Below are 15,606 nucleotides of genomic sequence, written 5' to 3' on the forward strand. Positions count from 1 at the left end.
ATAGAAGGTCGCCTGGTGTTATGTGCCATCCTTCAGATGGGGAAGCTTAGAAGCATTTTGATAGGACGTATCCGGATTATGCTAGTGAACCGAGGAATGTTCGGTTGGGTTTGTGTGCTGATGGTTTCATGCCATTTTCTATTTTTGCAACACCATATTCATGCTAACTAGTCTTTATTACGCCGTATAATCTTCTGCCTGAAATGTGTATGACTAGTCCATATATTTTCTTAAATTGTGTTATTCCTGGTCCTCGCAATCCAAAGAGTTTGATTGATGTATATTTGCAACCTCTGATTGATGAGATAAAACAATTGTGGTATGATGGAGTTGAGACATATGACATATCAACTACGCAAATTTCAACTTGCGTGCTTTCTTAATGTGGACCATTAATGATTTTCCTGCGTATGAAATATTGTTTGGGTGAATGACTGCTGGAAAGTTAGCATGTCCTAACTGCATGGAAAATGGTAAAGCGTTCACTTTAAGACATGGCCGAAAGCAGTCATGATTTGATTATCATCGTTAGTTCTTGCCAGTTGATCATGAGTTCAGAAGGCTGAAGAACGTGTTCAAAAAGAATATAGTTGAACGTGATTTGCCGCCTCCAATTTTTCCGGTGAGGAAATTTGGGAGAGGGTTCAGAACTTCACTAAAGTTACCAAGGCCCCACCTTCTAGATTTCCTGGATATGGTGTTACTCATAACTGGACAAAACAGAGCATATTTTAGGAGTTACCATATTGGAAGGATAATCTTCTCCGACACAATCTTGATGTCATGCATATTGATAAGAACTATTTTGAAAATTTGTTCAACACAGTGATGGATGATAAGAATAAGACAAAAGATAACCCGAAGGCTAGACTGGACTTACAAGAATATTGCAGGTGACCTGATTTACATTTGCAGTCTACGAACAATGGTAAGGTGTTCGAGCCCAAGACCAGCAACATATTCACTTTGGATCAAAGACGACAGATTTGTGAGTGGGTTGCAAACCTAAAGATGCCCGAGGGCTATGCTTCGAACCTGGGAAAACGTACCGATATAGTTGTAGGAAGCTGACTCATATGAAAAGTCATGACTGTCATATCTTCATGGAAAACTTAATCCCTATTGCATTTTGCGGTTTGCCTGAAAATATCTAGAAACCCATCACAGAGATAAGTTTGTTCTTCAAAGACTTATGTTCTACCACATTAAGGGAAGAAAACTTATTTCAAATGAATCAGAACATTCTTGTAAGCAGTAATAAGCTGGAAAAGATTTTTCCATGTGGTTTCTTTGATGTGATGGAACACCTTCCAATTCACCTTGTACACGAGGTGCGATTTGGAGGGCCGGTTCAATGCAGGTGGATGTATCCATTCGAGAGGTAATGATCAAACCTTGATTTATTCTTGTAATTTTCTTTAACGTTATTGTCTAATATAACAATGTACAGAACTATCGGCAAGTGTAAACGATTTCTTAAACAGAGGAATAGGATTGAAGGATCCATATGCGAAGCCTATCTTGCAAAGGAAACTACCTATTTTTGTTCTTACTACTTCGGCAGTCATGTGCCATGTGCTAGAAATAGGCCCAATCGGCACAATGTCATAACTGAGATTGATCCATTATATCCATCAATGTCCATATTCAATCAACCAGGCCGGGGTTCTAAAGATTGAACAAAAAGGGGCCTAAGTAGTATAGAGTACAAATTAGCTTCAAATCTTGTGTTACTAAATTGTCTCGGTGTAGTGCTGATGTAAGACGGTGGTGTGATTGCCTACGCGTCCAGACAACTGAAGGTGCATGAAAAGAACTATCATGTCCACGACCTTGAGTTAGCAGCTATTGTTCATGCCTTGAAGATTTGAAGGCACTAATTGTACGGTGTCCCTTGTGAGATCTACACTGATCACTGGAGTTTGCAACATCTGTTCAAGCAAAAGGATCTTAACTTGCATCAGTGGAGGTGGTTAGAGCTACTTAAGGATTATTATATCACTATTCTATACCATCCTAGAAAGGCCAATGTGGTGGCCGATGCCTTGAGTCGCAGGGCCGAGAGTTTGGGGAGCTTAGCATATTTACCAGCAGCAGAAAGGCCATTGGCATTGGATGTTCAGGCCTTGGCCAACCAGTTTATTAGATTGGATATTTCTAAGCCGAGTCGAGTTTTGGCTTGTATGGTCTCCCAGTCTTCTTTTTATGATCGTATCAGGGAGGGTCAGTATGATGATCCCCATCTGCTTGTCCTTAAGGACACGGTTTAGCACGGTGATGCTAAGGAGGTCACTATTGGGGATGATGGTATATTGAGGATGCAGGGCAGGCTATGTGTACCCAATGTAGATGGTTTGCGTGAGTTGATTCTCCAGGAGGCTCACAGTTCGCGGTACTCCATTCATCCGGGTGCCGTGAAAATGTACCAGGACTTGAGGCAACATTACTGGTGGATGAGGATGAAAAATGAGATAGTGGAGTATGTAGCTCGGTGTTTAAATTGCCAGCATGTGAAGTATGAGCATCAACGGCCAGGTGGGTTACATCATAAGTTAGAGATTCCGGAGTGGAAATGGGAGCGGATCACTATGGATTTCGTTGTTGGACTCCCACAGACTCAGCGGAGGTTTGATGTAGTTTGGGTGATTGTGGATAGGCTGACCAAGTCAACTCATTTCCTTCCTATGATGACTACCTATTCTTTCTAGCAACTGGCTTTAATTTATATGCTCGAGATCGTCAGGCTTCATGGTGTACCGGTATCCATCATCTCTGACCGGGGTACGTATTTTACATCACAGTTCTGGAGGGCCGTACAATATGAGTTGGGTACTCGAGTGGAGCTGAGCACAACATTTCACCTTCAAACGGATGGACAGTCTGAGCGCACTATTCAGATATTAGAGGATATGCTCAATGCGTGTGTGATAGATTTTGGAGGTTCTTGGGATCAGTTCTTGCCACTTGCGAAGTTTTCCTACAACAATGGTTATCAGTCAAGCATCCAGATGGCACCGTATGAGGCTCTGTATAGTAGGCGGTGTCGGTCTCTAGTGGGTTGGTTCGAGCCGAGCGAGGCTAGATTATTGGGTACAGACTTGGTTCAGGATGCCCTGGATAAGGTGAATGTGATTCAGGATCGACTTCGCACAGCTCAGTCCAGACAGAAGAGTTATGCGGATCGAAAGATTCGCGATGTTGCATTCATGGTTGGAGAGCGGGTCTTGCTCCGGGTTTCGCCTATGAAGGACGTTATGAGGTTGGGGAAGAAGGACAAGCTGAGCCCAAGTTTCAACCGTTATCCTCATCTTTTCACCACTTCAGCTATGTCTCTATACTCGTTCAAGGATGAACGATTGTTTTAAGATGGGGAGGATGTAACGACCCGGCCGATCATTTTGAGAGTTATAGCCTCGATCCCCTGTTTACTGCTTTCCCCGTATCATTTTCTGCTTATGTGACTTGCCGGGAGGCTTAGGTTATGTTGTCGGAGTGTTTTGGGACAATTAGTCCATAAAATGGAAGCATAAGACTTAGGATTTTGACCGTAGTCGGAACTGTGTGAAGATGAATCCGAAATAGAGTTTTGTCAGTTCCGTTACCTCTGTTCGGTGATTTTGTACTTAGGAGCGTATCCGAACTGTGAATTAGAGGTCCGTAGCTGATTTAGGCTTGAATTAGCGAAAGTCAAATTTTTGGAGATTTTGACCGGTAGTGGACTTTTGATATCAGGGTCGGATTTCGATTCAGGAAGTTGGAGTAGGTCTGTAATGTTAAATATGACTTGTGTGCAAAATTTGAGGTCAATAGAACGTGGTTTGATAGGTTTTGGCATCAGTTGTAGAAATTTGAAGTTTTAATTTCATTAAGTTTGGATTGGAGGGTGATTAGTGTTTTTGTTGTTGTTTGATGTGATTTGAGGGCTCGACTAAGTTCGTGTGGTGTTTTAGGACTGATTGGTATCTTTAGTTGAGGTCCCGGGGGCCTCGGGTGTGTTTCAGATGCTTAATGGATTGAAAGTGGACTTAGGCAAAAGATTCAAAGTTTTCTGGTTTCTGGTGTTTCGCACCTGTGGTGGGGAGACCGCATGTGCAAGATCACACGTGCGCAAGGTCTATCGCAGAATCAGAGTGAGGTAGGTGCTCAGGGGTCACAGGTGCGAAGCAATTTTCTGCATCTGTGATGCCCGCAGATGCGCCAAAGGAGCGTAGGTGCGAAGTGAGACCACAGAAGCGGACCAGGTTTCGCAGGTGCGGCCCCTTCATCGCAGATGCGGACCCAGCCCCCTTAAGTCATTTCCGCACCTGCGAGGGAAATTTCGAAGATGCGGCGGCGCAGGTGCGACCGGTGGTCCGCAGATGCGGAAATGCCTGGGCAGAACCTTTTTAAGCGAGGCTTCGAGATTTTTGGCCATTTTCTTCATTTTTGAGCTCGGGTTGGCGATTTCTTGAGAGCATTTTCGAGGGATTTCGTGGGGTAAGTTCCTTGTGCTTATTTTTGATCAATAATTTTGCTTCCCCGTTTATTTTTCCACCTAGTTAGTGGGTTTTTAAGGTGGAATTTGGGGGTTTGAGGCTAGGGATTTGGAGAGTGAATTTTGGGGATTTGAAGGGCCATTTGGTGTCGGACTTTAGTAAATTTGATTTGGTTAGACTCGTGAGCGTATAGTTGTTCATATTTTGTGACTTTTACCCGATTCTGAGACATGAGCCCGGGTCAACCTTTTGGGGAGATTTTCTAATTTCTTCCTTTAGCTTTGATTTCATTAATTAAATTAGTTTCTTATAGTTGTATTTATGGTATGTAATTGATTTTGGCTAGATTTGGGCCATTCAGAGTAGGATATTCGTGGAAAAGGCATCGTTACCGATTGATTGATCTTGATTCAAGGTAAGTGATTTGCCTAACCTTGTGTTGGGGAAATCCCCTTAGATTTGGTATTGTTGTGATACGTGAGCGCCGTGTACGTGAGGTGACGAGTACGTACACAGGCTATTTGTTGTAAAACCCGGTTTATTTTTACTGAGTAGCAACCTGTTTTCCTTTAATTTGAGTTATACCGTTTAAATGGGTATTAGTTTGTTTTTCATTCTTAATTGAGCTATTTCAATATGTGTAGTTATACTGTTTAGTCTAATATCGCATGTCTACATTCTTTAACTGCTTATTTGAACTCTGTGAAGCATGCCTAGTTGATTTCCTGCTTTTCCTTGTTCTTTATTAGTATAACTGTAGAAATCTTGCTGTTAACTGTTGTATTTCTCGGTTTGAGCTATGTGTTTACTTTTGAGACTATGAGGAGGTACCTCGGGAGTTCTCCCTGTATATTTACTTTTGAGATTACGAGGCGGTTCTCGGAAGTTCTCCCTGCACATTTACTTTTAAGACTACGAGGCAGTTCGTCGGGAGTTCTCCCTATATATTTACTTTTGAGACTACGAGGCAGTTCCTCGGGATCTCCCTGAACATTTACTTTTAAGACTACGAGGCGGTACCTCGGGAGTTCTCCCTGCATATGTACTTTTGAGACTATGAGGCAGTACCTCGGGAGTTCTCCCTGTAAATTTATTTTGGGACTACGAGACGGTATCTCGGGAGATCCCCTGCTGTTTACCCCTGTGTGTTATACTGTTGCCTTGTTGTGTTTCCTTTTGTTAAATTCTAGTCTCTTATTATACTGTATATTCTCCTGCTTTATTTATCATATACCAGTGGGCCTGACCTGATCTCGTCGCTACTCGACCGAGGTTAGTCTTGGCACTTACCGGGTACCGTTGTGGTGTACTCATGCTACTCTTCTGCACATGTTTTGTGTGCAGATCCAAGTACTTCTTATCAACCCCGCTATTAGCTGAGAGTGCTGCTACTGCACGGAGACTTCAAGGCACATCTTCCACGTCCGCAGACCTCAGAGTCCCCTTCTATTCTCCCCTATGTCAATTACCTTCTGTACTTCTTTTATTAGACTCCAGTGTATAGAGATACTAGTTTCCTTCTGTAGCTTGTGACTTACGATGTTCCGGGTTTTGGGAAGACTGTGTATTTATAGAGTATTGGTTATTGTACATGTCGAGCGGCATTGTTACTAGTTATTCAGTTATCCACTATTGTTAGTTGCCAAGTTTTAATTTTGTTTTGTTATTTTTCGCAATTTGTTAGGCTTACCTAGTCGTATAGACTGGGTGCCGTCACGACGTTATACGGAGGGAGTTTGGTTCGTGACAAGTGTGTAAGTTCATCTTACATACTTTCTCACATGTGAATATACATACTTGGTCACTTGTGATTTATTTAACACTACATGTAGGTCAATAATCCAAACAACGGTATTAATCAATTTTTGAAAGATATATCTTGGGGACCTACACCTACGGTTACAACTATGTCTAAGTATTTTGTGAATGGTTACAAATTTCACACCGAGGAATGCTCCAAGTATAGAAAAAAAGTAATAACAATGGGGTGTGTGTCAAAGGTGGTGAAGGCAACCAGGATGGGAAAAATGATTATTATGGTGTGATCAAAGAGATTCTCGAATTATCATATTCAGGTTGGCCAAATAAGAAGATCATACTTTTCCGATGCAAGTGGTTTGACCTAACACCTAGAAGAGGTACAAATGTACACTCGCAGTACAACATAATTGAGGTTAATAAAAAGAGAGAGTATGATCGCTATGATCCTTTTATAATTGCAGAAAAAGTTAGGCAAGTGTATTATGCTCTATATCCATTGCGGAGGGATAAGGCTGATTAGTTGGTTGTAATCAAAACTGAGCCTATTAGTAGGGTGGAAGTTGAGAATGTGCTAGATATTGCTTACCAAAAGGCTACCTCGAACCAAATGGTGGATGATCAGTTAGAAAATGACTTGGAGCATCCTCAACGCATATTAGAAGAAGTTTATATGGAGGAAATAACAATCATAGAAAATGAGGACGAAGAATCACCTAATGAAAATGAAATAAGTGAAGAGGAAGAATTTCGGACGTAGAAGGATACTTCGAAGACGACTAGCATGTTAGTTTTTTCAAGCGCTCTCAACTTATATAGATTTATATTCTCAATTAGAACATTTTCTTTAATTTATGCAGATGACCGGTAGGAGTCGAGGTAGGTCTAGGAAGTATAAGAGGTATATTGATCACGATGATGGTGCTACACCCTTGCTTCCTTCCACTCCACACTTGCATCCCTCCGCTGCTGATGGCCGGAAGTAATCTTCTAGGTACACATATTTTTCACCACATCCATCTACTCATCAGACTACCTACCATTCGCCCTCCCAACAGTATTCTTACCATTCTCCACCACAGGGATATACCCTGTTTCCTCCACATGATCCTACTTATAGTTATATTGGTCCATCGAGTCACCAGTCACATGGACATATGGCGATACGCCCGTCATCTGCTCTATTTTCTTCATCACCACCTGGATCACATCCATCTAGATTTCAGCTAGCCGGATCACAGTAGGGGTGTGGATCGTATCCATCTTTAGCAGTGATCCCGTCTCCCTCTCCACAAAGTTCGTCTCATAGCATTTCTAGACTTCGCCTTCAGGATAGTAGCATTGAGACAGATGCCTCCCCTTCTACGCATACTTCAGATTCATCGGAGGAAGATGATCCAGAGGAAGTGCGGTAAGATCGTTATCATAGGATGATCATCAGGCCTGAGGGTAATGGGTAAGATTTATTTATTACTTCTCTGTTTTTGCTGAATTATAATAGCTAGTCTTGTTTATTTAATGTAATTTCTATGTTGAAGGTTCATACCTAATCATCATACTACAAAGATAATCACTGAAGCTCTTGTCCGGTTGTATGATGCACCCTATGCGACTTGGAGTGACTTTCCACCGGAGCTCATGGAGCAAAGTTTTAACCAATTTAAGGTTTTAATACAATTCTTATTTAGTGTAACGACCCGACTTGTTGTTTTAAGAATTTATGCCTCGTTCAGTGACTTAAGATCTCGAGCAGCCTCGCAATATGTATTATGACCCGCGTGTGTGGTCGAGTTTGATTTACAGATGATTCGGAGTGATTTGGGACACTTAGTCCCTAAAAAGGAAGCTTAAGTCTTAGAATTTTGACCGTAGTTGGAACTGTGTGAAGAAGACTCCGGAATGGAGTTCTGTCGATTCCGTTAGCTCTGTATGATGATTTTGGACTTAGGAGCGTGTTCGTAAAATTATTTGGAGGTCCGTAGTGGAATTAAGCTTGAAATAGCAAAACTCAAAATTTTGGAAAGTTTGACCGGGGGATTGACTTTTTGACATCAGGGTCGGAATGCGATTCCAATAGTTGGAACAGCTCCGTTATGTCATTTGAGACGTGCTTGCAAAATTTGACGTCATTCCGGATTGCTTTGATAGGTTTCGGCATGCGTTTTAGAAGTTGAAAGTTTTGGAAGTTCATAATTTCGATTCGTGGTGCGACTTGTATTTTCAGCATTATTTGATGTGATTTGAGACCTCGAGCGAGTCCGTGTTAGGTTGTGGAACTTGTTGTTATGTTTAGACGGGGTCTTGGGGGCCTCGGGTGTGCTTCGGATGGGCTACGGACCATTTCCTTCTATTTTTGAACTGATGTTTCTGTTTTCTGGTGTTCTTCTTTGCGTTCGCGAAGATCACCTCGTGTTTGCGAAGTGTTACTGCTGACCACCTTATACTTCTTCTTCGCGTTCGCGTTCAGCCCATCACGTTCACGAAGGTTTGTCTTTTCCTCCACCGCGTTCGCGATTAGACACTCGTGTTCGCAAAGCTCTTCATGGCTGCCTCATGTTTCTTCTTCGCATTTGCGAAGAGCATCTCGCGTTCGCGAAGGTTTCCTATTCTTATTCTTCGTGTTCGTGGCCCTTTGCTCGCGTTCGCGTAAGCCAGTCGTGGGCCATTAGATTTTTCCTCTCCGCGTTCGTGAACAACCCATCGTGTTCGCGAAGCGCAACTAGGCAGTTCATTTTTCTTCTTCGCGAACGCGATCTTTTCTCCACGTTCGTGATGCACAATCACCTGGGTAGAATATAAGATTTCCAAATCGAGGGTTAGGCTATTTTTATCACACTTTGACTTATAGAGCTCGGTTTTGAGCAATTCAATTGGGTAAGTGTTCTTCACTTAGTATTTAATATATTTCATGATTTTTATCTTCATTTTATCATTTAATTTGTGTTTTGAGTTGAGGAAAATGTTGGTTTTGAAGAAAACTTTCAAAATGAAAAATCACGATTTGAGGGACGAAATGATATCGGAATTTGATGATTTTAGGATGGTTGAACTCGTGAGTGAATGAGTGTTCATATTTCGTAACCTTCGCCGGATTCCGAGACGTTGGGCCCCACGAGCGAATGTTTGAGTTAATTTTGGATTTTTATTGAAAAATATAGTATTTTCTTATGGAATTGATTCTATAATTTTTGTTGACTGTATCGAATTAATTATGACAAGATTCGAGTCAATCGGAGTTGGAAAAATCGAGAAAAAAGGCATACTACTTAATTTAAACTGGAGCAAGTCAATGTAAGTGTCTTACTTAACCTCGAGTGGGGGAATTTCTCGTTAGGCATTGAGTCTTATGTGCAATTTGTGTAATTGAAAACTATGTACGCGAGGTGACGAGTACGTACTTGGTTTATATGTGCAAATTTTATTGAGTTAAAGTGTTGAGCATGTTGTGTAGTAAATTGGATAATTGTTGGCATATATTTAATCATCTACTTGTCGTGCCTAAATCCTTGTTGTTGACTCTGTTGTTATATGACAATTTGATGTGATTGTTATTTGATTATTTATGAAATTTCGTGAATTTGTTGGTTTGATAATTATTGGAATTTAATTTCATTTTGGATTTCCCCCTGCAAACAATTAATTAAATGAGCTTAAGAAGAGGTGTTTATATAATTATTAAAAATTTGATTTTTATGAAGACTTTGCTTTATGTTGAGTAATTTCTATCTCTATTGATTGTTTTTGGGTGTTGTACGCATTGTGTGAAGCTTTTGGCTATTTGTTGTGAAATTAATTGACTTGGTTGTAGCTTTGGAATTTGGTTGTGGCCATTGGGCAAATTGTGATATGAATTGATTTTTGTTATGATGTTGTGATAATTTTCCGTGTAAATTGTTGTGTTGTATGAGTTGTTATTTTGGGGAGATAAGGGTGGCATTTCACCGTTGATATTATGTGGGTATAAGGGTGGCATTTCACTGTTGTTATGTTTGTTGGAATATTGTCTGGGCGGAGCGATAAGGGTGGCTATAGGAGTGATAAGGGTGGCAATAGGAGTGATAAGGGTGGCTATTGATATTGTCTGGGCGGAGCGATAAGGGTGGCTATAGGAGTGATAAGGGTGGTAATATGAGCAATAAGGGTGGCTATTGTCAGGGATGATATGTGATGATGTGGGGTTGCGGTGTTTATAATTTTCATGTGATATTGTGATTTTCTTGTGTTTATTTTTATACCTTGTGCAATTTGTCTTATTGTTGGTAAATTGATAACAATCTGATTTATGTTGAAATTGAGAGCCTATGGATATTGCCAGGCGGATTATAAAATGAAATGTGGGCACGAGGTGCCGTGAGTAAATAATGAGGATATTTGGCATGTGAATTGTCCGTGCAGTTGTAATATTAAATGTGGACACGAGGTGCTGTGATGAAATAATAATGATAATTGGCACGTGAATTGTCTGTGCAGATGTGATATGAAATGAGGGCACGAGGTACCGGGGAAATATGATGATTTAATTATGGGCACGAGGTGCCTTGGAAATATGAAAATGGGCTAAGACCCGTATTTTTATGATTATGAAATGAGGTGTCACATGGTGACTTTTTATTTGAAAGAATTATATTTAAAATATTTATTTGGAAGGATTTATACTTAGAAAGTATTATAGGAAAGAATTGTATTGGAAAGATATTTATTTGAGGAAATTATATTTGAAAAGATTTATTGAAAGAATTATATTTGAAAAATAATTATTTGAGAAAATTATATTTGAACGAGAATTATTTGGAAGAATTATATTTGAAAGACATTTATTTGAAAGAATTGATTTAATTGGGTGTAATTGTACTTATTAATTGTTGAACGATATTAATGGTATTCTTATTGTCTGTTGTGCATATCACTGGTTGTTTTAGGTTGCCCTATTGTTATTTGTTTCCTATTATTTTGTATATTATATTGCACAGGTTATTAGACTAGTGAGTGTCTTGACTGTACCTCGTCTCTACTCCATTGAGGTTAGTCTTGATACTTACCGGGTACCGACCATGGCGTACTCATACTACACTTCTGCACATTTTTGTGCAGAGCCAAGTATTGAAGATACCGGACTTGAGCAGAGTTAAAGCGGGATCGAAAGGATTCAAGGTAGAGCTATTTGGTCGTCGCAGTCCCTTGGAGTCTTTTCATTTCATTGTACTGTTAACTTATAATCAAACAGTATTGTATAATCGGTCCTCGTGATAATTCTATATATTCAGTTAGAGTTCGTGACTCAGTACTACCAGTCTTGGGAGGTTGTATATTATAATTATTTCCGTTGTTAGTTTTAAAACAAAATGGCTTAAAAAACATAATAGTCTTAGAGACTAGGTGCCATCACGACTCCTGTGGTGGAATTTTGGGTCGTGACATCTAGTTAAGCATTATATTAAATATATTTTCATCTAACGTTGCACACTTCATTTGCAGACTAAGTATGCCTGGGAGGACCGGCATAACAGTACCATTCTTGCAAATTTTGAGTTCAAATTCCATAAGAGACTATCCAATTCCTTCTATTTTGCTCGAAAGAAGAGCAAGAAGCCTTCATGGGTTCTACCGCACATATGGGAGGATCTGCACAGGCAGTGGACCACTGAAAAGTTTGAGAAAAAAAGTGAACAAGGAAAGAAGGCTCGAGCATCCGAGAAGGGTGGCTCTTTACATTGTGTGGGTGCAAAGAGCATGGGGACTATGAGGAGACTACTGGTAATTCCTTAAAAAATTTAATTCTATTTTTATCAAACTATATTTATATATTTTAATTTAGTTAACATGTTTTATTATATTTGTAGGAAAAACAAATGGGAGGAAGATGACTCATGATGAGTTCTTCATGGAGACTCACATCCGGAAGAAGAAGGCACCGACATATCCAACTAGATGGGTCAAGGATCGGGCAGAGACTATTATAACTTGAAATTAATATTTATAATATTATATAGTTAATATTTTTCTATCTTCTAAATAAAGGGTCTGTCACGACCCAAAATCCAACTAGTCGTGATGGCACCTAACCCATCCCGTTAGGTAAGCCAATTTCCAACTAAACAAATTTCAATAATAATTATTAAAGCAATTTAAGTGAATAAAGATCTTGATCTTATACAATCCCCAAGAACTGGTAGTACAAATCATGAGCTTCTAAGAATAGAGTATACAAAGCGAAAATGAAATAAATACATTGTCTGTTTGAATAGTACATAAACATAGCTTATATAAATCTAAGGCTACCCTGAACAAGAGGCAGCTACAACAGGAACGCAGGTACATCTTCAAATCCCGCAACCATCAAGTACAGCAACAACAACAACAACCAACATTTGCATGCAATGTGCAGAAGTGTAGTATCAGTACAACCGACCCCATGTACTGAGTAAGTGACAAACCTAGCCTTAGGTTGAACGTAGTGACGAACTTCTACAAAGGTCGGGTCCAAAACCACTAATCCATAACAATTAATAACGACATAAAGCAAATAATACCAGAAGTAACTCAGAGATAAAATGCTCAGTCACATCATGATTTCAACAATAATAGTTCTTCCTTTCAAGTACATCAGTGAAAATCCAAATCTTTTGCCAAAGTTACCAAAAATGTGAATAAGTTTGAAAATAGAAATGTTTCTACTATCCTTTCAATAATAAATAAAATATCTCATTTTCTTTCCAGATAACCAGTGTAAAACAAATGCATCACTATGCTCATCTGTCAACATGTGTGATAAATCATGAATAATCTGATACCGTACAGCATGAGGAAAACACATCTCTATGCATATATGTCATGTGTGCATGTCAATGTAATGTGTCTCAAAGATTGTACTCATGTACTCACACTCTCAGAGTACTAAATCTCACTGTGTCGCATTCTCTCTCACTGTGCTCAACACACTCAATCACTCAGTGCTATACAATACCTGATGCGGCGTGCAGCCCGATCCCTGTTTATAGTCGACTGCGCTCACTGGGGGTGTACAGACTCATGAGAGGCTCCTACAGCCCAAGCGCTATAAGCACAGACAACTCACGTGCCATAATATAATTATCTGGATCCGCACGGCCAACTAACGTGCTGCACGGCCAACTCACGTGCAATAATAATATAAGGATCCGCACGGCCAACTCACTTGTTGCACGGCCAACTCACGTGCTGCACGGCCAACTCACGTGCAATAAGAAGCCAATAAGGCCTGCTGCAGGCGGGCAGCCCTGATCCATAAAATATCCTCACAATCGGCCTCCCTCAGTCATCAATTTCTCCAGTCTCTCTCTCATGGGCTCACAATGTCATGAGAATAGCCAAAAATGATGATATGATGTATCAATAAATAACAACAGAGACTGAGATATGATATGCAATGAAATGAATATGACTGAGTATGAATTTTCAATTTAAACAAATAACTCATAGCAATATGACCTCCGTGGGTCCCAATAATACTGGCACATAGCCTCAACATGATTTTTAATATGCTTTTCAGCTCAATTTATTTAACACATAAAACTGCATGGAAAATGCCTAGAATTATTTAACTACAAAATTTCACAGAAATAATTATGTCACAATATCTATAGTGCACGCCCACACGCCCGTCACCTAGCATATGCGTCACCTTCCAACAATTTACATAATACATATATTTAGGGTTCATACCTTCAGCTCCAAGATTAGAAGAGTTACTTACCTCGAACAAGCCAAATCCAATACCGAGCAAGCTAAGCAATGCTCCAGAAATTCCATTCTGCGCGTATCAACTTCCAAACAGCTCGAATCTAGTCACAACTAATTTGATTCAGCCCACAAAATTATAGGAATTAATTCCATATCAAAACGTTAATATTTTCCATAAAATCCGAAATTACGCCCCAAAAATCACCCGTGGAGCCCACGTCTCGAAATCCGACGAAACTCACAAAATACAATAACCCATCCAATTACAAGTTCAACAATACTAATTTCACTCAAATCCGACTCCAAATCGTTATTCAAACTTGAAAAGTTCATTTTGTGACATTATAGAAATTTCCTTCTATTTCTCTTGAAGATTCAATAATCTTACACCAAAAATGAAGATTAATTCATGGAATATAATCACAAGGGAGTTAAGAACACTTACCCAAAGTTGTGTGGAAAATTTCCTCTCCAAAATCGCCCAACCCGAGCTCCAAATTCTGAAAATGGGTAAAAATGTTGAACCCTTCGCACCTGCGACCCTCGCTTCTACGGACAAATGGGCGCATTTGCGAGCCAAGCCGCTTCTGCGGAGAGCCAAGCGCGGATGCGACTCCGCACCTGCGCTGCCCGACCTCCTCACCCTTTTTCGCTTCTGTGCTAACCCGTCGCATATGCGGCCTCGTAGATGCGGGCAAATTCTTCACACCTGCGAGCACTGCCCAATTCCACACTTGGCCACTTCTGCGACTGATTTCTCTCTCATGCGGCTTCGCATCTGCGATCAAAAGCTTCGCAGGTGCGATCACACCAGTAGGCAGCAGTTCCAGAAATGTTTCGAGTTGAATTTGATCTGTTAACCATCCAAAACTCACCCGAGCCACTCGGGACCCCGTCCAAATACACCAACAAGTCCTAAAACACACCACGGACCTACTCGAGGCCTCAAATCACATCAAACAACCTCAAAGATACGAACTACACATGGATTCAAGCCTAATAAAGTTTGAAATTTCCAAATTCTACAACGACGCCGAAACCTATCAAATCACGTCCGATTGACCTCACATTTTGCACACAAGTCATATTCATATTACAGACCTATTCAAATTTTCAGAATCGGATTCCGACCCCGATATCAAAAAGTCAACCCCCCGGTCAAACTTTCCAAAAATTTAACTTTCGGCATTTCAAGTCAAATTCCACTACGTACTTTTAAATAATTTTTCGGATACGCTCCTAAGTTCAAAATCACCATACGGGGCTATTGGAATCATCAAAACTCCATTCCGGGGTCATTTACACATAAGTCGACATTCGGTCACTATTTTAACTTAAGCTTTAAATCTTGGAACTAAGTGTTCCAATTCATTCCAAAAACCTCACCGGACCCGAACCAATTTCCCCGGCAATTCACACAACAACTGTAAAGTACAATTTGAGCAGTAAATGGGGAAACAGTGTTGTAATACTAAAAATGACCGACTGGGTCGTTACATTCTCCCCCACTTAAACATACGTTCGTCATCAAACGTGCCAAGAGTTGTTTCCAAGCCATCAAATCACTGTTCTATCTTACCACACACGTACCCGGGGGTGAACCCACGTCACCCTATCCCACATAAGGCTTGACTATACAATGCAACTGAAAATC

Source organism: Nicotiana tomentosiformis, chromosome 2 (assembly GCF_000390325.3).
Source record: "Nicotiana tomentosiformis chromosome 2, ASM39032v3, whole genome shotgun sequence".
Taxonomy (NCBI): Eukaryota; Viridiplantae; Streptophyta; class Magnoliopsida; order Solanales; family Solanaceae; genus Nicotiana; species Nicotiana tomentosiformis.